The sequence below is a fragment of the Linepithema humile genome, chromosome 3 (genome assembly GCF_040581485.1).
Source record: "Linepithema humile isolate Giens D197 chromosome 3, Lhum_UNIL_v1.0, whole genome shotgun sequence".
Classification (NCBI taxonomy): domain Eukaryota; kingdom Metazoa; phylum Arthropoda; class Insecta; order Hymenoptera; family Formicidae; genus Linepithema; species Linepithema humile.
This window is the reverse complement of record NC_090130.1, coordinates 12178059-12202793: the sequence shown is the minus strand read 5'-3', so window position 1 is coordinate 12202793 and position 24735 is coordinate 12178059. Positions and strand designations below refer to the sequence as shown.

The 24735-nt window shown below is 36.8% G+C and overlaps 1 protein-coding gene and 1 long non-coding RNA gene across 7 annotated transcripts in view; one reads left to right on the top strand and one right to left on the bottom strand.

Moving 5' to 3' along the window:
• The window catches only part of LOC105670916 (venom serine protease 34-like), a 94459-nt gene that overhangs the window by 33497 nt on the left and 36227 nt on the right, over positions 1–24735 (top strand). The window lies entirely within an intron of this gene.
• Positions 21051–23018, bottom strand: LOC136998635 (uncharacterized). 5 transcript variants are annotated; one of them, XR_010889217.1, is made up of 7 exons: positions 22861–22962; positions 22569–22652; positions 22360–22450; positions 22148–22238; positions 22002–22026; positions 21830–21918; positions 21051–21742 (listed from the first exon to the last, which is right to left on the bottom strand). It is a non-coding gene; the product is annotated as an uncharacterized lncRNA (long non-coding RNA). The 5 variants fall into 5 exon arrangements; XR_010889219.1 differs by having other exon boundaries at positions 21830–22026; positions 22565–22652; positions 22861–23018; XR_010889216.1 differs by having other exon boundaries at positions 21830–22026.

Sequence of the window (24735 nt, the reverse complement as noted above, 5' to 3'; positions counted from 1 at the left end):
GCATATAATATACATAATATATACACATGAAGCAGATGAATAGAAGTATTTTACAGAAATTAGAATATGAATGTATGTAACTAAATAATGTAAATGTTTGCAAAAATGTTGCAAAATTTATGTATAATACATACACTTTTTTTATCCTTCAAAGTGCCTTCAACCCATTTTCTTCAGCCGGGTTTCCTAGCACATAACGCACACACACGACTAACACACACATAACTAACACACACATAACTAATCTTAAAGATTCTGATGTATATGACAGATAGCACTGAGAACTGTATAGCGCCTCTATGCCAAAATCCGGGAACTAATCTGCTGCTCTTTTTAACCTTATTATCGTCTATATTGCTCGCATCCTTTGCATAATTGTAATTAGCGACGCATTTTAAAATTACATCTCTGAACTCAATTTGAAAGGTTTCCTGTTAATCTTTGATATACTCTTTTTCGGTTAGCACACTCGTTTTGCATGTACAAACTATAATTTTTATAAAAAATAAATATTTATATGCATCGACAGCTTGTCGGTAAAATTTCCAAATTTTTTTCTTTTTTTCGTTTTAAAACTAGTGCTTGCCGATGTATTAGAGTGTGTACTTTAACCACATAAAAGAATTTGTAATTCTATTGAAGCAATAAAAAATGCCGTGTTAATTACAAAATTGAAACTCGATCGGTAAGAAAGTGTAAATTCAGCATCCTCTTAAGGGGGTGCTGGAGTTACCGGCCGGACATTATATTTTTTCGAACAAGAATATCTTTTTATTAATTGCATAGAATTGTAAATCCTTTTGCAGGAGTAAAGTGTACACAAAAACGGAATTCGGGCTGCTCGACTTTATTTGGAAAAAAAAGAATTAATAACAAAATTTGTTTCTATTCATTAATTTCTATTCTGCTCTTAGGATAACATATTGTATAGAGCTATTTATTTTCGTTTTTATAAAAGTTTAACAGTTTTAAGACGCTGAATAAGAGCAGCCCGAATTGCGGACTGCAGAATAAAATGTTATGGAACCATTAAAATTGGGCTGAAAAGTCTAATGTAAAAAATATTCTTGTCCGACTATTTTTACATACGTGTGCGTCCAATATCGGTAAAACAGATGAAAAAATAACAAAAGATTAGTTCCAGGATAATATCAGAGAGGCGCTATACAATAATATGCAAATATATACACGCACCACACAACGCATACACAATACATTCATACTTAGATTATGACTTATGCCGTTAATATCACTCTCATTTTTAGTTCCATCGAAATGATGGCGCTTTCGCGTCGGAGTTCGTCAGGCACTCCAGCATCCTTTTAAAAACGTAACTTTACATCATCCGGCGCTTAAGATGCGAAACAAGGTTTATAATTTTTCGATTCCACATGGGTTTGCATTTGTGTCTGATTGCAATTACCGTGTATCCATTTTCTACTGTGTTCGATTGGGCTGTGTCCGATCGGAAAAATTCCTCGTGTCCGAGGCAGTGTGCGCAATCGGAACTCACTCGGAAACAAACATACGGTGATTGCAATCGGATACATACTCCATAACAGTTTTCCTAACCTTAAAGACGTTAAATAACTTTTGATGACTTCACTGAATAAACTGTATAGCAAAAATTCATAAATGATAAGGTCTGGCCAAGTTCCAAAAAAGACACTCCAATATGTTTATATTTTAATAATTATCTGAATTTTTAATATATTACCAACATGAAAAGTAACTGATATATTATTCAAGGTGCAAATTCAAAATAAACATACATAAAATATACATAAAATGTATAAATAAAACTGATCAAAATTTGATTTTAGAAACCCAGTAAACATTCGATATCTTATGTATATACATGAAATATCCATAATGTGAAAAAAATGTACTGTATATACTATGTATATACAGGGTGAGGCAAAAGTATGGAAACCCCCGAATAAGTTTTGAGGAAGGCATTTTACGAAAAAATGTTAAATACAAAAGTTTTAGGAAATTTTTCTGGCTTTTTAATGGTGACCTCGGATTTGACCTTGACCGTGACCTTGAAGGTTATTTGAAGGTCAGAGTAATCTTTTTAAATGGAAACCCCTATTTTTTATTCCAAAATCTAATAGCTGGTGTCAAGAGCTTTTCAAAACACTATAATGAAGTTATTTTTCATTAAGTACTTTTCGAGTTATGAGGCTTGTAAATTACAGTATTTTGACATAAAATACAAAATATCTTGTAAAACATTCAATTTTTGGGAATCTTACCTTAATACTTTTATGCATAAAATAATGAGACGAATCAATTGGTATAAAGAAAACACATAGTTGCTTTCAAGAAAAAATATGTAGTTTGCAACATGCAACTGCATACTTTTTTTTAAAACCAATGTGTTTTCTTTATACCAATTGATTCGTCTCATTATTTTATGCATAAAAGTATTAAGGTAAAATTCCCAAAAATTGAATGTTTTACAAGATATTTTGTATTTTATGTCAAAATACTGTAATTTATAAGCCTCATAACTCGAAAAGTACTTAATAAAAAATAACTTCATTATAGTGTTTTGAAAAGCTCTTGACACCAGCTATTAGATTTTAGAATAAAAAATAGGGGTTTCCATTTAAAAAAATTACTCTAACCTTCAAATGACCTTCAAGGTCACGGTCAAGGTCAAATCCAAGGTCACCATTGAAAAGCCAGAGAAATTTCCTAAAACTTTTGTATTTAACATTTTTTCGTAAAATGCCTTCCTCAAAACTTATTCGGGGGTTTCCATACTTTTGCCTCACCCTGTATATACAGGGTGTCCGGTAATTGCTGAATCACCTCTCGGGTGTAGGTAGGTAGAGCGGGTTAAACCGAGTAGAAGAGTTCTCTACCATTTTGCAATTTTCACAATAATTAATAAGGAATTAGTTAAAAAATATCTACCAATTTGCGCGAGTTAAGGCGCGCGGCGAGAAGAGACCCGTGGCGATACAGTCCACTGTTATTTTGTTACTAGGCGCGCGATAAAGCGTTGGGAGGAGATTTCCACAAATGTCTACGGCAACATACGAGCGGTGCAAAAGGCTAGATCCTTGCGTCCTAACGACCACGTAACAGTGGGCTCTCTCTTCTCGCCGCGCGCTTAGATTCGCGCAAATTAGCCGATCTTCTTTAATTAATTTCTCATTAATTATTGCGAAAATCGCAAAAGGTAGAGGACTTTTCTACTCGGTTTAACCCGCTCTACCTGCCCCCGAAAGGTGATTCAGCAATTACCGGACATCCTGTATACACTCACCCGAAAAAAAGCGGTACACTAAAAATGTGGGAAAAATTCATCAAATTTCAACTGACGATAACTTCGTAAATAATAAAGATAGAAAGTTCTATAAAATATGAAAATAAAGCTTAGAATCTCTACTTTAAGAATCGATTTATTTCAATGTTGCAAGATAAATTTATTGAAAATGGCGGATGACAAAGCGAGAGCATGCAAAATTGAAAAATAATGGTTTGAGTTTGCGACGGTGCACGGTATAAACAAAAAATTGTAGCTTATTGGGATCAAAAGCGTATGAAAGTACAGAATCTCCTCTTTAAAATGCTTTTTTATGCATCTCGATACGATGATTTTTCACCGAGAGATTCGCATTTGAAGAAAAAGGCAGGTTCTTACTTCAAATGCGAATCTCTCAGCGAAAAATTATCGTATCGAGATGCATAAAAAAGCATTTTAAAGAGGAGACTCTGTACTTTCATACGCTTTTGATCCCAATAAGCTACAATTTTTTCGTTTACGTCGTGCATCGTCGCAAACTCAAACCATTATTTTTTAATTTTGCATGCTTTTGCTTTGTCATCCGCCATTTTGGAGAAAATTGTCGCACATTATTGCGTTATGAATTTTCGAACACTAGACATCCAAACTTTTAAAATGGTTTTTAAAAAATCCTGCTAGCTGTATTACGTGCCGAGATATTCAATTTTGAACCAGACCGAATTGCAAGAATAAGAATTCCGTGGTCATCAGCTCCGCGGTATTTTAAAATTCCAAACTCTTCTTACGGTTGTAAGTGTCAATTCTGCTCTTAGCGTTACCCAGGATCAACGGCGTGGACGTGGCAGAAATCTGATCCCGCGTGCGTGTGTGTGTGTGTGTGCGTGTGTGTGTGTGTGTGCGTGCACCACTGGGATAAGGACCTTATGGCTCGTCAGGTCCACGATATTTAACGACTCCAAACCCTCCCGGTGGTGCGTGTACAATTGCGTGTGCGTGCGCGTATATTAATAATAAGTATGACCTCCTCGTGCGCGTATTACCTCATTCATGCGACGAGGCATACTCCTTATTAATGTTTTAATTTCAGACTGCTAATGTTATTCCACTCCATTTCAAGAACTCTTCGAAGTTCTGGCAATGACTGAGGAGCAGGTACATGATCTCGTACTTTCCTGCCAAGATTGTCCCATAGGTGTTTAATGGGATTTAAATCTGGACTCATTGCTGGCCATTCGAGTCGATTTATGCCAACTTTACCGCAGAAATCAAGCACTCTTCTCGCAATGTGCGGTCGAGCATAAACAAAAAGTCAGGGCGGAGAAATCACAAAAGATCTGCAAACATCTCCTTCAGATGTAAAACAATTTTTTTTGCTCTGACAACCGTTGCTCCGATTTCTCTTTAATATTCCGTGCGATTTCCAAATCGAAGATTACCACACAAAACTGTCTTCAGGTCCACATTTCAACGACTTAGAGAAACAGGCTCATCAACTTTATTGCCACGTACTTGTAGAGTTCTTAACCCTTTACGAAGTAAACGAAGGAGTACGGCCATATTAGAGCATTTTGATCGTAATCCGTCTTGCAGTGTACGTAAAGCTGCAGTAGAATTAAATACAATATTACGCCGACAGTATGAAGAACTCTCACAGCAGATGAACGTTATTTATATCATTTTCAACGAGTACAATATTTATTACTTCAAAATTTTCGGTAAAGAAGACTTTTTTTTATTAGTATTTAAATCAAGTTGATCGTAACAATTTTTACGAAAAATTCTGTAGACGGATAAAGCTATTTTTACAAAAAAAAAAATATCTTGAATCAGAGAAATAGTCATCTCTGGTTGCTCGAAAATCCTCATGCAAATCATGAGCAGCATTTTCAACATGACTTTCAATGCAATGTGTGATTAGGAATAATAGATATTGTAATAGGTCTCCACTTCTTACCACCTCGGCTCAATGTGAATTGCAAACATTTCTGCAATTTCTAAATAATGATTTTCATAATCTTTTTGAAGATGTTTCGCTAGACATAAGAATTATGATTATGATTTCAATTAGATGGTTGTCCTGCACATTACGCCAGAAGTCCAAGACAATGGCTAAATATTCATTATTCCGATCGATAGATTGGTCGTGCAGAACCTGTGACTTAGCCTGCACGCTCTCCAGATTTGACGCCATTACATTTTTTTGCTTCAGGTGCTACTAAAAACAAAAAGTTTACAAAAGTCCGATTAATGACATTAATTTTTTACACACAAAAATTATTCAAGCGTGTGAAACAATTACAGCTGTCTAGTGCCGCTCTGCCACTGCTATCGTAACAAAAAGATGCCAAGCCCGTCTCAATGTTCAAGACCACTTTGAACAAAATTTATAATTATGTTAAAATTTTTAAATTTTCTAGTAATAAAGTAGTTGAAACACACTCTATTAATTTATTTATTATAACCTGATAATAATTTCATAAAATTTTATATTTGTAACGATGCAGCATGCATCGTTACGGCTAAGGACCGTCCATCGTCCGTAGCCAAGAGCGCATCGAGCGCCGATAAACTTCTCTCATAAACACCGGCGGTCAATCGCCGAACGGTCCCCCACATCCGACCGTTCCAAATTTCGCCAAGTGGGGGACCCGCCGGCTAAACCGCCGATCAGTGCTGCCAGAAACGAGCGGCAGCATCACACAAATACAACCGAGAACCGATGACATCACCCTATCCGTGTGAGCTCGACCCGGTCGACCAATGGAAGAGAACGCACGTCTCCCTTCCACCGAGCCGACGAAACAGACGATAAATGCTAAGAAGTAAGTGTTTCTAAGGTAAGTGGCTGGAATATGAAAAATCCCGTGTTCGAGATTTGCTTCTCGTAACTTTCTTTTCTTTTTTCCGCATTTGTTTCTAACAGTGTAAATTATCAAATAATCTTTTTTTTGCTTAAAAAATAATAGTTTATATTTATTAATAATATTCGCATATGTTAAAATTAACAATTTTTGAAATAATTCAGATTTGCTATTGTCAATAGAAAAATGAAGTTATTTTGCAATATTGTAACAAAGTGTAAATTTAACATATGCTATGTTCTTGCCACTCGCCTTATTCGTTTAGCCATGTTTGCTTTGACATTTATGTCTATCGACTCGAAAGATTTTATATATCCGTAAAACTTTTAATTATTTCCCAACTTACAATTACTCACTCGCGTCCTGATATTTTTTCTCCCGTTCAATAATTTTCTATTCGTACATTCAGAGAATCCGAATAGTGAGATCAATAATGTACTTAATTTTCGTACACTCTAGTATCTCAATCTGAGATCGGTGTACATTTTAACGTCTCAAATGTAGACGAATTATTTCTATATAAAAAATAATTAAAATTTTCACACCAACAATCTATGATATATTCTCCATATGCCATATTATATTTTATTCCATTTTTAATCATTTATTTTAAACTACTGCATATTAGCAAGAGTTACTGTACTATGGAGATTAGTGGAGGAGACGGTAACATATATTATAAATGCAGTCAGATTTATTGTACTCTTGTTAGTATTGTTAAAATATTGTAAAAATAATGTATTATTAGTTTATTAGTAATTATAATAGTATTATTAATAGTGGTCTTCCGCACCACCTTCGAGGTTCCACTAACGGCGCGTCAGGTTTTTTTAGTGAACCTTCGTCAGGAGCCCTATTATACCACATTTCATTATTCTTTCTATATTTCTTTTATACATATGTGATGTCATTTGCAGACATGTTAGTAACATTTTATTTATCTATAAATATGTGACGGGATAGAGAGTTAGCACGAGATAATTGATTTTATTTTAAATTTTATTTAATATATATGTAGAATAAATCTTAATATAAAATTATCACAATATAACTAGTCAATATATTATTACAATGTTATCACATAAATTAGATTAAAAAAATTATTATTAATAATAATAATAAATCAATAATAAAAAATTTAAAATAAAAATATAAATAAAAAATTAAAAAATAATAAAAATATAGTTAAAAAATAATAAAAATATAAATAAAAAATAGAAAAAAGATATTAAAAAATAAGTTTCATTGTTAAAAAAATAAAATTAATATTAATATTAAATTAATATATAAAATTATTTGTATATCTATTTAATATCTTATTTATTTATATAATATTTTTTTATTATAATAGGGCCTCTTCCACCCTGGCCACCTCTCTGTCCCCATCCACCTCTGCCACCCCATCCACCTCTGCCTTTCCATCCACCTCTGCCTCCCCATTCATTTCTTCCACCTCGCTGGTGATACCAGCGAGCGCGAGACTTTCCGCCTCCTCTTCTTTTTTCTAAAAAATAAGCACATTTACAGATAAGTACTATATTAAATAAAACAATCATGCATATAAATTAATCATTTAGTTACAAAAAATAAAAGAAAAAATAATTTACCACTTGTTTGTTCCTCCGGCTGCTGCTGCTCTTGTTGGATGCTTTCTATGTTTTTATTTGTATTTTGCTATTTGTATTTATAAATCAGTAGAGTTTCTAACCACAGTTTGTAAACACTTTCTAAAACCTAAGTTTTTAAAAAACGTATGCAATAATATTCAATTTTCTGACAAAAATAATCAAAAATCTTTAAATGAAATAAATTTAGGATTAGAATGCGAAGGATACCTCGACGAACTGACAAAGAACGGATACTTAGACATAGTTGCGAATGTTCGAGAAAATTGTTTACAATTTTATGTGACAGCTGCCGAGGAAATTAGTAAAAGATTACCAATTAATGACAAATTTTTGTCAAAATATAAAGTTTTTGATTCAGACGTTGTTTTATTTGATTTTCACAGAGAAACATCATTCAATGACGTTTCTTTTATCGTTCAAACTCTCGGTGGTTTTGACGAAAATGGTTTAAAAAAAGAATAGTTTATTGTACATCTCAATTTTACAGAAACAGAAAAAACAAATCTTAAAAAATTAAGTTTTGATAACATGTGTGTTAGCGCAATTCTGTTCGTTGATCGTACAGAATTGCGCTAACACCTCTGCTCGATCCACGATCAGTGATGCTCCGCGAGACCCTGAACCAAGGACTTTTGAAGGTGGCCCACGTTTCTACCAGCGACATGCCAGCCGACATGTTGACCAAGGGTCTTCCTAGACCCAAACATATGAGGTGTACGGAGATTTTCGGACTTCAGCGAGTTCCCACGGAGCATCACTGATCGTGGATCGAGCGGAGGTGTTAGCGCAATTCTGTACGATCAACGAACAGAATTGCGCTAACACCTCCGCTCGATCCACGATCAGTGATGCTCCGTGGGAACTCGCTGAAGTCCGGAAATCTCCGTACACCTCATATGTTTGGGTCTAGGAAGACCCTTGGTCAACATGTCGGCTGGCATGTCGCTGGTAGAAACGTGGGCCACCTTCAATAGTCCTTGGTTCAGGGTCTCGCGGATAAAATGGTGGCGCATATCAATATGCTTGCTCCGTGAGTAAAAGACAGGGTTTTGAGCCAGTTTCAATGCCCCCATATTGTCGTTGAACACGGTGATATTGCCAATTTCAGAGAATCCGAGTCGTCCTAGAAATTTTCGTAAGTAAATGGCCTTTTTGGCGCATTCGGTTAGACCCATGTACTCCGCTTCGGTGGATGAGAGGGCGACCGTGGGTTGTTTCCTGGAATCCCAGGATATTGGGCTGCCAGACAGCTTGAACAAATAGCCGTTATAAGATCGTCGATCTTCGGAGCAGCTACCCCAGTCGGCGTCCACAAATCCTTCGATGGGCTTAGAGTCTCTTCGGTAGACTAGTCCAATGTCCCTGGATCCTTTGAGGTATCGGAGGACCCGTTTCGCAGCAGTCCAGTGCTCGTTGCCATAGCAATTATTAAACTGTCCTAGATAGCTAACAGCGTAGCTTATATCGGGACGTGTGGTTACTGCCAGGTAGGTTAGAGCGCCTACGAGCTCCCGATAAGGAAGATTCGTTTCTTCTTCGTCAGCATCCAATTTCTTCTTTTTGGTGAGTTTAACATTAGTGTCCATCGGTGTGCTGATAGGGTTACAGTCGGTCATTCCAAATCGTTTGAGTATGTCGTCGATGTAACCTCGTTGATGCATGGTAGCCTCGTTTTGAGTAACGTTGAATTCTATGTTGAGACAGTAGCCCACTTCGCCGAGATCCCTTACATCGAAGTGTTCGGTGATCATGTCGCGAAATTTCGCGATAATCTTGGGGTTACGAGAAGCGACTAAGATATCGTCGACGTAAACCACGATGGCGATGAAGTCTTCTCCTTTTCCACGTGTGTAGAGGCAGGGATCAGCGTCGGAGGGAATGGCGCCGAACTTCTTGAGTGTGCTGTCCAACTTGGTGTGCCAATTTCTTCCGGCCTGGCGGAGACCATACAGCGATTTTTTTAAGAGGCATACCTTGTCTCCGTTTTGTAGGTCTTGGAGCATTTTGTTGGCTTTGTTTGCCAGATTACGGTCATCTTCCTCCTTCAAAATAGTCCTTAGAATTCCGGCTAGTTGCTTAGGAGGTTCCATGAAAATCTGTTCATCCAACTCGCCTTTTAAATAGGCGGTCGTTATGTCAAAGTGATGCATTTTCATGCCTAGGCGAACCGATAGTGCGGTGATCAAACGTATTGTTCCTTGACGAGCACGGCTGCGCACCTTCCTTTTCTTTACTTACTTCTTCTGTCGCGCGGTTCCCTCCCAGTTCTAGTCGGTTCCCGCCTAACGTGCTTGCACATGTATTGAGTACATAATTAAAACGTGTTGCTACTCATAATCGCCTAGCGTTAATCAATCCATCCGCCCCGTTACCTGCGTAACTCTAATAGGTTATGGGCCCAGGTGCACCGTGATTAAAACAATAAAATTATCGGATTCAGCGAAGCATAACCTCTTCGACCATGAATATCGGTGGCGTGACGCGAATTGAGAGCCTAGGAAAGGACAATTATGATACGTGGAAGCTTCACATGGAAGCTCTCCTCATCAAGAACGACGCGTGGTCGTATGTAAACGGCGAGTCCGCCAAGCCCGAAGTCGTGGCCGGCGATCCCGTATCGGAAGCCGCGCGGAAAGCGTGGGAAAGAGGCGACGCAAAGGCAAAGTCCGATATCATCCTGGCGATCGGCAGTTCTGAATTGAAACAAGTCAAAGGCTGTACCACCGCACGTGATGTTTGGCTAAAATTAGAGACGACATACCAATCACGAGGACCCGCCAGGAAAGCAACGCTACTTAAGCAATTAATGCTCCATCGCATGGAGGAAGGTAGCGACGTTCGCGAGCATATAAACAAATTCTACGACGCAGTCGACAAATTGCAGGACATGCAGGTAGATATACATCCCGACGTCTTAGCAACGATGCTTTTATACAGTCTACCGTCGAGTTTTGACAATTTTCGATGCGCAATCGAATCTCGCGACGAATTGCCTACACCGGACACTTTACGTATAAAAATCGTGGAAGAGAACGAGGCGCGAAAGAGCGAGACTCACAGCTCTGGCGCTAAGGCAATGTACGTAAATAAAAATAGAAACCGAACACGCAGAAACAAAGCGTCCGAACCTAGAGACAATACACAAGGTGACGATCGAAAGACAAGTAAGCCTCGCTGTAACAAGTGCAATAAAATAGGTCACAGAGCCGAGGAGTGTCGTTCGAAGACCATCAAAAGTCAATCAGCCAAAAGTGCAGAAGAAGAAGTGTCATTACGCGTTGACGTTGCGTTACAGTCCGACGAAATCAAATCGCGCCGAGCCTGGTGTCTGGACAGCGGCGCGACCGCTCATCTGTGCAGCGATTTAGACACTTTCCACGAAGTTAATCTTTCTCGATCCGGAAAACTAAATCTGACGAACAGCGCTTCGACCGAAACGACTGCCGAAGGCAAAGTGAAGTTCACAGCCGACGTAGACGGCGACAGCAAAGTCGTATCTCTGAGCAAGACGTTGCACGTTCCGGATTTACGCACCAACTTGATGTCGGTAAGCAAAATAACGGACAACGGTTTCAATGTAAATTTTACGAAGGAAAACGCAACAATAATCGACAGAGACGGAAATATCAAGTTGACCGCGGACAGAGTCGGCGGCTTATATTTCGTGCGCGAATCAGGCCAGAATAATTCTAAACCTAGCTGCGCGTTATCGTCGTCAGAAAAACCTTCAACCGTCGAGCTGTGGCATCGCAGACTTGGCCACTTGAACGTCAGAGACCTCGTCAAGGCACAGCAACAAGGAACCATCAACGGTGTAAAGTTCAAAACTATCGCCAAGGATTTCATATGCAAAATCTGCCTTGAAGGAAAGATGACTCGCACACCATTCCCCAAGAAATCCAGTAGAGTTTCGAAGCTTCTCGACCTAATTCACTCGGATGTTTGCGGCCCCATGCGGGTCGAATCAATAGGGAAAGCAAAATACTTCATCGAGTTCATTGACGACCATTCAAGATAGAGCGAAGTTCGTTTTTTGCGTCACAAGAATGAGGCCCTTCAGGCGACCAGAGATTTCATCGCACTCGCTGAGAGACAAACAGGTAAAAAGATAAAATCATTTCAGTCCGATAATGGCTTGGAATTTACAGGTAAAGATTTCGACAAGCTACTAAAAAACAACGGCATTACCAGACGACTTACCGTTCCGTACAACCCTGAGCAGAACGGGATCGCGAAACGACGAAACCGCACTCTTCTGGATATGGCCAGATGCTTGCTCGCACAGTCGGGCCTGCCATCCAAATTTTGGGCCGAAGCGGTCAACACCGCCAACTATATCCGGAATCGATGCCCGTCTAAAAGTCTTGATGGCTTAACGCCATACCAGCTGTGGACCGGAAACTTTCCCAACGTCAAGTACTTCAGGGAATTCGGATGTCGAGTCCACTGTTTGAACACAGAACCAGGCCGAGGAAAGCTGGACCGACGCTGCAAAGAAGGCATCTTCCTAGGTTATCCCACTGAGTCCAAAGGATTCAGAATATGGCTGCCTGATGAAAACAAGGTTACCATATCACGTGACGTCAAATTCATTGAGGATGATAAATCACTCCCTCAGGATCTCGACCTCTCGCCAGAAGGCGATCCCGAAGAGAGACCAACAACAAACACGGAGTCTAAATCCATCGACGTAGAATTGTTCCCCCACATCGAGGAACCCGCTGAGGAACAACCCGTCGAAGAACAATCCGATGAAGACGGCCACGTTGATGAAATCGCACCCGAATTACCGCAGTCTTCATCGCGGGAGAGGAAGACCAAAAGTCTTGAGAACAGGACAAAGAGGAAGACCTCGCAAAGTCTATTCATCCGCCAATAACCATGTCCGATACGCTGAAGAAGAAATCGCTTTAGTATCCGAGATACCAATGAAACAGGCTCTGACGAGCCCGGAAGCTGAGGAATGGCACAACGCCATGATGTCCGAAATTAAATCTATAATCCAAAACGGAACATGGCGACTTGTGGACCGTCCAAGAAACTCCACTACCGTTGGAAGTCGCATCGTTCTAACAAACAAATTTAATTCAGACGGTTCTCTTTACAGACGCAAGGCCCGCCTAGTTGCGCAGGGATTCAGCCAGCAACCTGGATTACATTTTGGCGAAGTCTTCGCACCCGTAGCCCGTCAAGGAACAATACGTTTGATCACCGCACTATCGGTTCGCCTAGCGTTAATCAATCCATCCGCCCCGTTACCTGCGTAACTCTAATAATGTGGAAACAGATTTTACAAAGTAAAAGCTCCAGAGATCTTGTGAAATATCCAAATCTCTTAAATCCCTCATAAATTCTATTAGATTACTTCCAAATTCTAATGCCGATCCAGAAAGAATATTTTCAATTTTATCATACATAAAAACGAAAAAACAAAATAGTCTTTCATCCGTCTCTGTAAATGCCATTTGCGTTTTAAAATCAGCTTTGAACGCAAGAAAAGAATCTATTTTAAATCTATTTTAAAGAAATCTATTTTAAAGATGGAGATTAATGAAAAACATTTGTCTCTCATGTCATCGAACAAATTATATTCTACATGTCCTAAAAAACATAAAAGTTGTCTTAATCTACATGCTGCAGACGTTGATGATATAGCTGGTCCCTCAACATCTAATGATACGCAATAATAATGTTACAAATAAATAGTATTTTTTATATAACACAAAAAAGTAACTGCTAATTTTATTACAGAGGTGTAATAAGTTATTTGTCTGCAAATGACATCACTTGTAAATGACAAGCGTAAAAAGAATATCTTGTCTGCAAATGACACCACACTTGTAAATGACAAGAGTAAAAAGAGTATCTTGTCTGCAAATGACACCACACTTGTAAATGACAAGAATAAAAAGAGTATTTTGTCTGCAAATGACATCACATATGTATAAAAAAAATATAGAAAGAATAATGAAATGTGGGATAATAGGGCTCCTGGCGAAGGTCCACTAAAAAAACCTAAATGCGCCGTTAGTGGAACCTCGAAGGTGGTGCGGAAGACCACTATTAATAATACTATTATAATTACTAATAAACTAATAATACATTATTTTTACAATATTTTAACAATACTAACAAGAGTACAATAAATCTGACTGCATTTATAATATATGTTACCGTTTCCTCCACTAATCTCCATAGTACAGTAACTCTTGCTAATATGCAGTAGTTTAAAATAAATGATTAAAAATGGAATAAAATATAATATGGCATATGGAGGATATATCATAGATTGTTGGTGTGAAAATTTTAATTATTTTTCATATAGAAATAATTTGTCTACATTTGAGACGTTAAAATGTACACCGATCTCAGATTGAGATACTAGAGTGTACGAAAATTAAGTACATTATTGATCTCACTATTCGGATTCTCCGAATGTACGAATAGAAAATTATTGAACGGGAGAAAAAATATCAGAACGCGAGTGAGTAATTGTAAGTTGGGAAATAATTAAAAGTTTTACAGGTATGTAAAATCTTTCGAGTCGATAGACATAAATGTCAAAGCAAACATGACTAAACGGATAAGGCGAGTGGCAAGAACATAGCATATGTTAAATTTACACTTTGTTACAATATTAAATAAAAATAACTTCATTTTTCTATTGACAATAGCAAATCTGAATTATTTCAAAAATTGTTAATTTTAACATATGCGAATATTATTAATAAATATAAACTATTATTTTTTAAGCAAAAAAAAAAGATTATTTGATAATTTACACTGTTAGAAACAAATGCGGAAAAAAGAAAAGAAAGTTACGAAAAGCAAATCTCGAACACGGGATTTTTCATATTCCAGCCACTTGCCTTAGAAACACTTACTTCTTAGCATTTATCGTCTGTTTCGTCGGCTCGGTGGAAGGGAGACGTGCGTTCTCTTCCATTGGTCGACCGGGTCGAGCTCACACGAATAGGGTGACGTCATCGGTTCTCGGTTGTATTTGTGTGATGCTGCCGCTCGTTTCTGGCAGCACTGATGTACCCAGCTGTACGCCTTAGCGACCAGATCCTGTTTGCTGCTAGACAGCAAACATCCGATTTTCTACGAGCGTTCTCGTAGTCCGCCGAGAGTACTCGGCTCCGAGCCTTCTTATACGAGCGTTCTCGTATACCCGCCGAGCGTACTCGGCCCCAGATACCGAATCTCCGTGCACAGGCATTCCCGCGCACCCGACGAACACACCCGTCCAATACGAGAGTTCTCGTATTCTCGCCGAGCGTCTTCGGCTCCAGATCTTGTTATCACGAGCGTTCTCGTGTACCCACCGAGCGTACTCGGCCACCGATTTCAATATCATAAAAACCCGCGTATTCTTTTATCTCCGCACACCGTCATTCGAATTAAACACCACCCGGCAGGCAAAATCGCGTTGACCAATCTGCGCCACCGAGCGTTACCAATATCGATCGATTATCGAACTGACTCGCGACGCATCTACGAACGCACCCGCTGACAGGCGCTCCATCGTACCGATAACTACGATTCGTTCTTCCGCGTTTGCGCTAACACTTCACCGCTCGCACAAGACGCTTCACGTCACTCTTACACGCTCGTCACATTTATACGAACCATACATTGCATTTATACAAATCGTATACAACATTTATACCGATCATACATCACATTTATACAAGTCGTACACCACATTTATACCAATCGTACATCACATCTCGAAACATACAAACTGAACATACACGATGTCATTTAACACTCTTTATTTATTTGAATAAACAAATTATCTTTAACTACCACCAACACGCGAGTTTTATTGACGTGCCCCCAACCGACCGAACCCGGATCCCGGCGAGCTATACCGCGCAACGAAAGCTCACACGGTTTCATATTGAAAATATTTAGATGTCAATATCTCTTAAACAAAACATTTATGGGCATACCACAAGAGGAAAATTTTTTCTTGTTTTGAAGTCTTAAATTTATATTTTAAGTTAGAACACTTAAACCCAAAACACCCTGTATGTACACACGTGGACAGGAATGCCTTCTCACATGAAGTTACACGCGTCTAGCCTGACATGTCAGGCATACCGGACATGCGTGCTTCACCTCTCAATATTCATGCATTATGACTGTAGATATTCGAAAAACGGTAACGTCGTCTCAGAGCGGGAAAATGTAATTGACAGTTCATAGTTTGACGTATCCGTGTTCGACACATGTTAAAGTGCACAATAACTGTAGTATCACTAGTATCACAGAATTAAAACGTATAGGTAAGTGAAAATTAATTACATTTTAACATATGGCAATATAAAACTAAAATAAATTTAATCACACAAAACTGTTATTATTTAGAAAAACTGCTCCATGCTAAAAAAGCTACTGCATATTAATTTTCAATAATCTTACCGTCATACTTTTATGCACAGAATAATGAGACAAATCAATTGGTGAAAAGAAAACGTATAGTTGACTTTAAGAAAAAGTACGCAGCTGCACATTGCAAATTGCATACTTTTTCTTAAAGACAACTATGCGTTTTCCTTGCACCAATTGATTTGTTAATTACTTTTATTAATTAATTGATTTAATTAATGTAATTTATTCATAATTTTTTATTAACTATGAATTTCTATGGACACAGATTTATCTAATTCAGAAAAATGTGGACAAATAGGAAAATGTATAATTATTATATTATATTATATATATAATTATTTATATATAATTATTTATATATAATTATTATTTATATATAATTATTTATTATATTAAATTTAATAAAACAATATTATATATAATAAAACATTTATTAACACAATTTTAATACAAATAAAACATTTTAAGTACAACAATATTTTATCTTTTGAACAACTTATTTACATTATATATACATTATATATACATGTCTTTATATTTTTTTATTAGGTAGGCAGGCAGGATAATTGGATTACATCATATCAGTATAATAGAAGAGAAATTACGCGCAATACACACATTATAGGAGCCATTAGTTGCATTATGGATATGAAAATATGAAGAAGGAGAGGTAAATAATTTAGAAAATCATCGAAAGAACAACACGAGTCCGCATAGAACAACACCGGAACAAGATCAAGAAATTGTTAGAAGAATAGATGAAAATCCGTTTGATGCAGCAGCTACAGTGCTACGCAATGGAGGTATAAATATTTCTGCGAGAACAGTAAGACGCCGTTAAAACGCTGCACATATTTACTCACATCCTGCAGCAAAAAAAAATTGAATTAAAACCGGAACATACAATAGAATACAAAGGACACAATTTGCCAGAGAATATTTAAACACAACTCAAGAAGCATGGAATGCTGTCGTATGGATGGATGAGAAAGTTTTTTCATCTACAGAAGATGGGCGATATCGCGTCTCGCGTCCAGATGGAGAACGTTTGAATCCTAAATACGTTCTTCCATCAGGATATAGCGGAAGAATATCAATAGGATTTTGGGAAAGTATGACTTCTACTGGATAACTACATCTTGCAGAAATAAGAATGAATGCCAAAGAATACGTAGAAATATTAGAAGAAGTATGTAACGATGCAGCATGCATCGTCACGGCTACGGACCGAATATTGTCTGTAGCCAAAAAGGGCGCATCGAGCGCCGATAAATTAATCATGTAAACACCGACGGTCAATCGCCGGACGGTCCCCCACACCCGACCGTTTCGAAACTTACCAGGTGGGGGTCCGCTGGCTAAACCGCCGATGCTTGCCGATCCTTCGCCAGTCGGGCGACAGCCGGGTATAAAAGAGGCCCGGCTGTACGCCTTCTTACCAGTGATGCGCTGTCGTGGGAATAAAGTTGCGTCTGCGCACTAAGCAAACGCTTTGAACCCTCAGTAATTCACCCTCTTCTTTCACAATATCAGCTGATTTCAATTGTAATTGATTATAATGCACTATAATATGTCGTGTGTCACTAAAAACGCGGGAAAACTATCATATCCCCTATAGTACACCTAGATACATCTGTGGTAGCAGCCGACGTCTAGCTGTGACGTCAGCTTACGCATGCGCACGGAGGTTCCATACGGGAAAAAATCCCACGACAGCGCATCACTGCTTCTTACCAGATCCTGTTCACTGCTCGCCAGTGAACATCCTATTGCGAGAGCACTCGTAATCCTTCGAGAATACTCGAAGTCTATGACCAGTAGCCCCACGAGCACGAGCATACTCGTGCACCGACCGAGCATACTCGGCTCCAGGAACCGCTTCCACACGTTACGGGAACACCCGTATTCCCGCCGAGCATACTCGGATCTAGATCTCGATATGAGAATACTCGTATTCCTGCCGAGCATACTCGACCACCAGGAACCGTCCTCCGTTCCTCCGTGCGAGCATACTCGCACGTTACCGAGAGTACTCGGCCTCGATCCTCGCATACGAGCGTACTTGTATATTACCGAGCATACTCGGTTTTGTTTCCTAAATACGAGCATACTCGTATATTACCGAGCGCACTCGGCTTTGTTCTTATATACGGACATACCCGTATACCGCCGGGAATACTCGGCTCCACGTCCGCAGGTCATTGCAGGGTGCGGGCAATACGCGCGTCCTTGCTCCCGTCTTCATCCCTTCAAATCGGGTCCTTATATCCGGCAGGCAATCGCGAACAATCGAATCGACAGCGATCATCAAGTCACCGCGCACGCGCCCGAGCTATCGATCAGTCGATCGATCATCGACACCGCTCGCACGTATCGATCCACGCGCTCGCAGTCGTCTAGAGACAACTGCGGCGCCCGCGCTTGCGCTGACGCGTTCACGTCACTGTACGACCGCCGTTAAGCCTTGTGTCCACGATACTAGAACTCGGTCCGAGATCAAGATCTATAGAGAGAAGGTTACCTCATGCGCAAAGAGGGACGAGGGGCAAGAGGGGCTAATGCTGTGCGGGGCGAGCGGCAAGAGGGGCAAATGCTGAGTGGGGCGAGCGGCAAGAGGGGCAATAATGATCTCATCGTCAAACAGTAGTTGTCTCTCTCGCACGCTTTAGTGTTTTCTCTCTCGCTCCTTTAATATAGAAATGCTTTGAGTTTTTATCGAAAAAATACTTTTATTTTGTAAAATATTGATAGCACTGGAAATTGCGTAATAAAAATTGAAAAGTAAATTAGAAAGGCGCTATAAATTACATATATTGCAAATTATAGTGCTAGATATTTAACGTTTATAATGTTAAAAATCGCTGCAATAGATGCATTTGTAATACAAATTGCTTTGTACTCGTATTTAGACTGTAATATCAATGAAAATAAAATATAATTTGGGGATATACACAAAAAACATCATTTGTAAAGTAGTAAAATAAAAGAAAAAATAGTACATATTTAAAAATTATTTTTAAAATAATATTTACTGTTTATATGCATTATTTACAAAAGAAATACTATAAAGAAATTTATTTTTTATATTTAATTGTGAAAACCTCAAAAATTGTCAAAAAATTGTAACTGAAATTCATAAATGTAAGTACAATTCTAGGATAATATAAAAAGCATCATACACAAATTTATTATGATACAAACTTAAATAATGAAATTGTAATATATGTTTCAACATTGCAAATCTGAATATTTATATGATAAAATTTACAAAGTGTTAACAATTTTCAAATATTTGCTAATAAAATATTATTGAAATGTTTCTGTTGAAATCTTAAAATAATTCTTTAAAACAAATATGATGGGATATATATTAGGGATCATTAAATATGTGGCAACATTGTGATTATAAAATTTTATAAGTATCTATAATAAAAATTAAGTATAATAAATATAATAAGTATATAAGTATAATAATAAAATTTTTATAAGTATCTATAATAATAAAAATACATATATATATATGTTGTATTAATCTGTTAATATAAAGAAATTTATTTGCGTTAAATTAATTAATAATTAATTCGCCGCTATACTTTATAATACGCGTACGAACCAACATACTAAAACGTTCCGTATCCACACGGCTGTAGATATTTAATCTTAGCACTTACGAAATAAACATTATTTTATTTTATTATTACAACACCGAGCATTCTTTTTACGTGCCCCCAACCGACCAAACTCCTGACTCCGGCGAGTTATTCCGCGTATACAAACGTACCGTTTCAAGTATTAAAATCCGGCGTCAGACGCGTCTCCCCAAAAGAACAGTACCTGATAATAAAAATAGTACAAGACAATACAGAAGATTCGATGTCCAGCAAAATCTTCGAATTTAAACTCGATAGAAAATGTTTGGGGCCAGATAAAGTCTCGTAGATAGCTGGTTAATAACTAGAGAAGTCTTAAGAAATGTGCACAAAGGAACCAATTATCTTCGTAGCCAGACTTTCCTGAAACAGAATAATCAATATTATTAAAATGTACTTAATATTTACACTTTCTTTTTCTCTTATTTTCATTTATATACTAACACTTACTATATTCAATATTTCATCAACATGTTGATACACGTTCACTGATCAAGACCTTAGAACCTATTTTAATCAGCAAATAGTGTTTCTGAAATACAAAATAAGAATTAAAATTATTAAAACATGTATTTATTTACATTTCTCTTTGATTAATTTTATACTGATATACTTACTGATATGGTATCCAGTATCCATCACTTGTGATGACTAATTCTAATCGTCTTCGCATTGAGCTTATTAAATTTTGCGCATAGTCCGGCTGCAAAGATAGTTCGTTCCACACTTGCTGCACATGATTCCTTAACGCTTCTCTATTTTGTAATTGGCCAGCTATCCACTTTTTCTTCATTTGGGCCCAAACATTTTCTATCGGATTTAAATCCGGAGATTTTGCTGGCCATGGAATCTGCTGGATATCCGGATTTGCATCAAACCATGCTTGGACTAATCTGGAGGTATGGACGGCACTACCCTAACAGCACACGGAGATACTGAGACCATCATGAGAATATCGCAACAGTATAATTGTGATATTCTCAGAACAGTCTCACAGATACTGCAATACTACGTAGTACGTTCTAGAAATCATCGTATGTCCGGGGTAAAACGTCCCATAGAATGTCGCACTAACGTCTACAGTTAGTCGCATTTATGTCTATAGTAGAAGAATAGTGTGAAGATGGGATGAAAATGGGAATTGTATAGTAGGACATACATACACGCACACATTTACACAACCAAGCGCTCAAGCGCGCGCTTCATTTTACGCTTAGGTTAGGTTAGGTTATTAAGTAATGAAATATAATTTTTATTAAATGTTATTTTTATTTCCAAATTATATTCTGATAAAGCATAATATAAATTTATTGTTATAAAATAAAATTTTTGTAGATTAAATTTAATATAAATATATATCTATCTACATTTTATTTTATTGCACAATTATATTTTTAAAAACATTATCCATTTTATGTTTTACTTTTACTCAAAGTATTGCACAATAAATTATGCCATATATCAAACATGACACTTGTCCTTTAAATGCAAATATATTATTAATTTAATATTAAATCACCATCGCGTAACAATTATTTTTAGAGTCCATTTATAAACAGACTAATAAATTATTCTTTTAAGTCATATATAAATATCGATACATATCATTTTTGACCTTTCAACATTAGCATAGTACAAATTACATAAATACTAAAGCAAGATTTTTCTTCCAAATTTAATTCCTTATATTTAAAAAAAAATTATCAATAAGATGTTAAAAAAAACGACCTATAAAAAACTAATCTCTTTCATTTTTTGTTACTAAAAAATATGGAAAAAATAGATTAAAGTAATAAAATTTTTACAGTCTTTTTTTCTTTAATGGCTGCTACAAATATCTGCAATTTCTTCTCAACGGAATTGTGTAAAGAAAGATCAATCTCAGCAGCTCTCCTTAAATCTTTGATGGCATTCCTTTCGTCCCACACACCAATATTTGACCTAGAAATATAACATTATAAGAAATTAATAAAACTTTGTGTAGAATTATACATGAGTTTATAACATAAAATAAATACAAATGCATACCTTTGTTCCTGGTAGAAAAGTAATAACTTTTGTTTCAGCATGAAGAGTCGTTTTCATTATGTACTCTGTCACTCATTGCGATAGCATATCTAAATAATAACAATTAATTAATATTCTTGATATTCAATAACAAAGTATCCAAAAAGAAAAATGCCAATAGAATTGTACGCACAAGACTCGAAACCTTCAACTGCAAGCTGAAACAGACCAAAAAGCAGAAAGCTAAGAAACAATTATTATGCAAGTAGATATAAGTGAGAAATTTTAATATTAACAAGCATTTAAAATGTGAAATATAAAGTATAGAAAAATACTTACGTTTCGTAGAAATTGGAATGCAGAAAGAGCAGTCAAAAAGAAGAATGCCAATTGAATTGAGCGTACAAAACTCTAAACCTTCAACTGCAAGCTGAAACAGACCAAAAAGCAGAAAGCTAAGAAACAATTATTATGCAAGTAGATATAAGTGAGAAATTTTAATATTAACAAGCATTTAAAATGTGAAATATAAAGTATAGAAAAATACTTACGTTTTGTAGAAATTGGAATGCAGAAAGAGCAGTCAAAAAGAAGAATGCCAATAGAATTGTTCACGCAAGACTCGAAGCTTTCAACTGCAAGCTGAAACAGATCAAAAAGATAAGAAACAATTATTATGCAAGTAAATATAAGTGAAAAATTGTAATGTTAACCAACATTTAAAATGTGAAATATAAAGTATAGAAAAGGACTTACGTACAATGTGGAATGCAGAGAATACAGCCAAATAGAAGAATGCCAATAAAATTTAATGCACAAAAGACTTCAATCCTGCAATTGCAAGCTGAAAACAGATTAAAAAATCAGAGAGATTAGACAATTAATAATAAAAGCTAACAATATAATCTTAAAGTATTTCTTAACCTAAAAACACAATGATCAGACAAATATATAAAAATTAATTAGAAATGTTACAAAAATGTAATACAACTATCTCTGACTTTATATTTACTACTTTTGTCAAATAAATGTAAGGAAATAAATAGGATTACCTTCGATATCGATGGAATTCAATTTTCCTCGTTCACGCACACAATTCTCGGTGATCGGGCAAGCGGGAAAAGACCGGAAGTAGTACGTATGGAAATGACGTAGTTGGCGCTGGTATCATAGCGGTCAAACCTGAGATTATACTCGCACGATAAAGGTGCGTACATATCATTTGCGTAAGTTGAGTAAATTCCGATAATATATGCATGCGATAGAAAAGCGTATATGTATTATTTGCGTACGTTGAGTAAATTCTGAGAATTAACGCGTGCGAAAAAAAAACCGAATCATACTACAGAGATCTTACAGAGATGATCTCAATTTTTACTGGATGATCACAGTAGAAAAGTATGAAAATGGGATGATACGCAGGATGTCATGTGCTGTTAGGGTATTGTCTTGTACTATTTTTATTATCGGGTACTGTTTTTCTGGGTAGACGCGTCTGATACCGGATTTTAATATTTCTTCTAATATTTCTACATATTCTTCGGCATTCATTCTTGGTGTTATTTCTAAAAGATCCAGTAATCCAGTAGACGTCATACTTCCCCAAAACCCTATTGATCTTCTTCCGCTATATCCTGATGTAAGAACGTATTTAGGATTCAAACGTTCTCCATCTGGACGCCAGACGCGATATCGCCCATCTTCTGCAGATGAAAAAACTTTCTCATCCATCCATACGACAGCATTCCATTCTTCTTGAGTTGTGACCATATATTCTCTGGCAAATTGCATCCTACGCATTCTATGTTCTGGTTTTAATTCAATTTTTTTTGCTGCAGGATGTGAGCGAATATGTGCAGCGTTTTAACGGTGTCTTACTGTTCTCGCAGAAATATTTATACCTCCATTGCGTAGCACTGTAGCTGCTGCATCAAACGGATTTTCATCTATTCTTCTAACAATTTCTTGATCTTGTTCCGGTGTTGTTCTATGCGGACTCGTGTTGTTCTTTCGATGATTTTCTAAATTATTTACCTCTCCTTCTTCATATTTTCATATCCATAATGCAACTAATGGCTCCTATAATGTGTGTATTGCGCGTAATTTCTCTTCTATTATACTGATATGATGTAATCCAATTATCCTGCCTGCCTACCTAATAAAAAAATATAAAGATATGTATATATAATGTATATATAATGTAAATAAGTTGTTCAAAAGATAAAATATTGTTGTACTTAAAATGTTTTATTTGTATTAAAATTGTGTTAATAAATGTTTTATTATATATAATATTGTTTTATTAAATTTAATATAATAAATAATTATATATAAATAATAATTATATATAAATAATTATATATAAATAATTATATATATAATATAATATAATTGTATTGCGCGCCTCTTCCTCAAGATCATATTGTAGTGCCTCTACGATGCACCGATGTCGCCACAATATTTACAGTTGAAAACTTTTACTTCCGTTCCTGTTCCATCCGTTCCGGTGAGTTTCTCATTCTTCTTCTTTGTGCCGATATAGTCACACGCGGTTTTCAGAAATTCCAAAAATGGGAAAAAGAAGCAAAAAAGATCGATCACACAGCAGCGAGGATAAAGAAAATGATCTTAAGAAGAGAGTTGAGTGGTTGGAATCTCAACTTCTAAGACAGAAAGAATGCGACAAGTACAGACGTAGTAAGTATCTATTCGTAACAGCGGTTAGATGGATATATATTATTAGGTGAAAGATACGGGATTAATTGGTCCAACCAATTAATCACTGATATGTCTCAGCGATGTTCAACATCGTCTGTGTACATAACCTCTTTCGCTGTCAGCCTCGCAACTCGCAACCGTCCAACGGGCGTGAGTTTAAGATGTCAAGCAGACAAAAATGGACGCCTCATATTTCGGTCCAACCGATT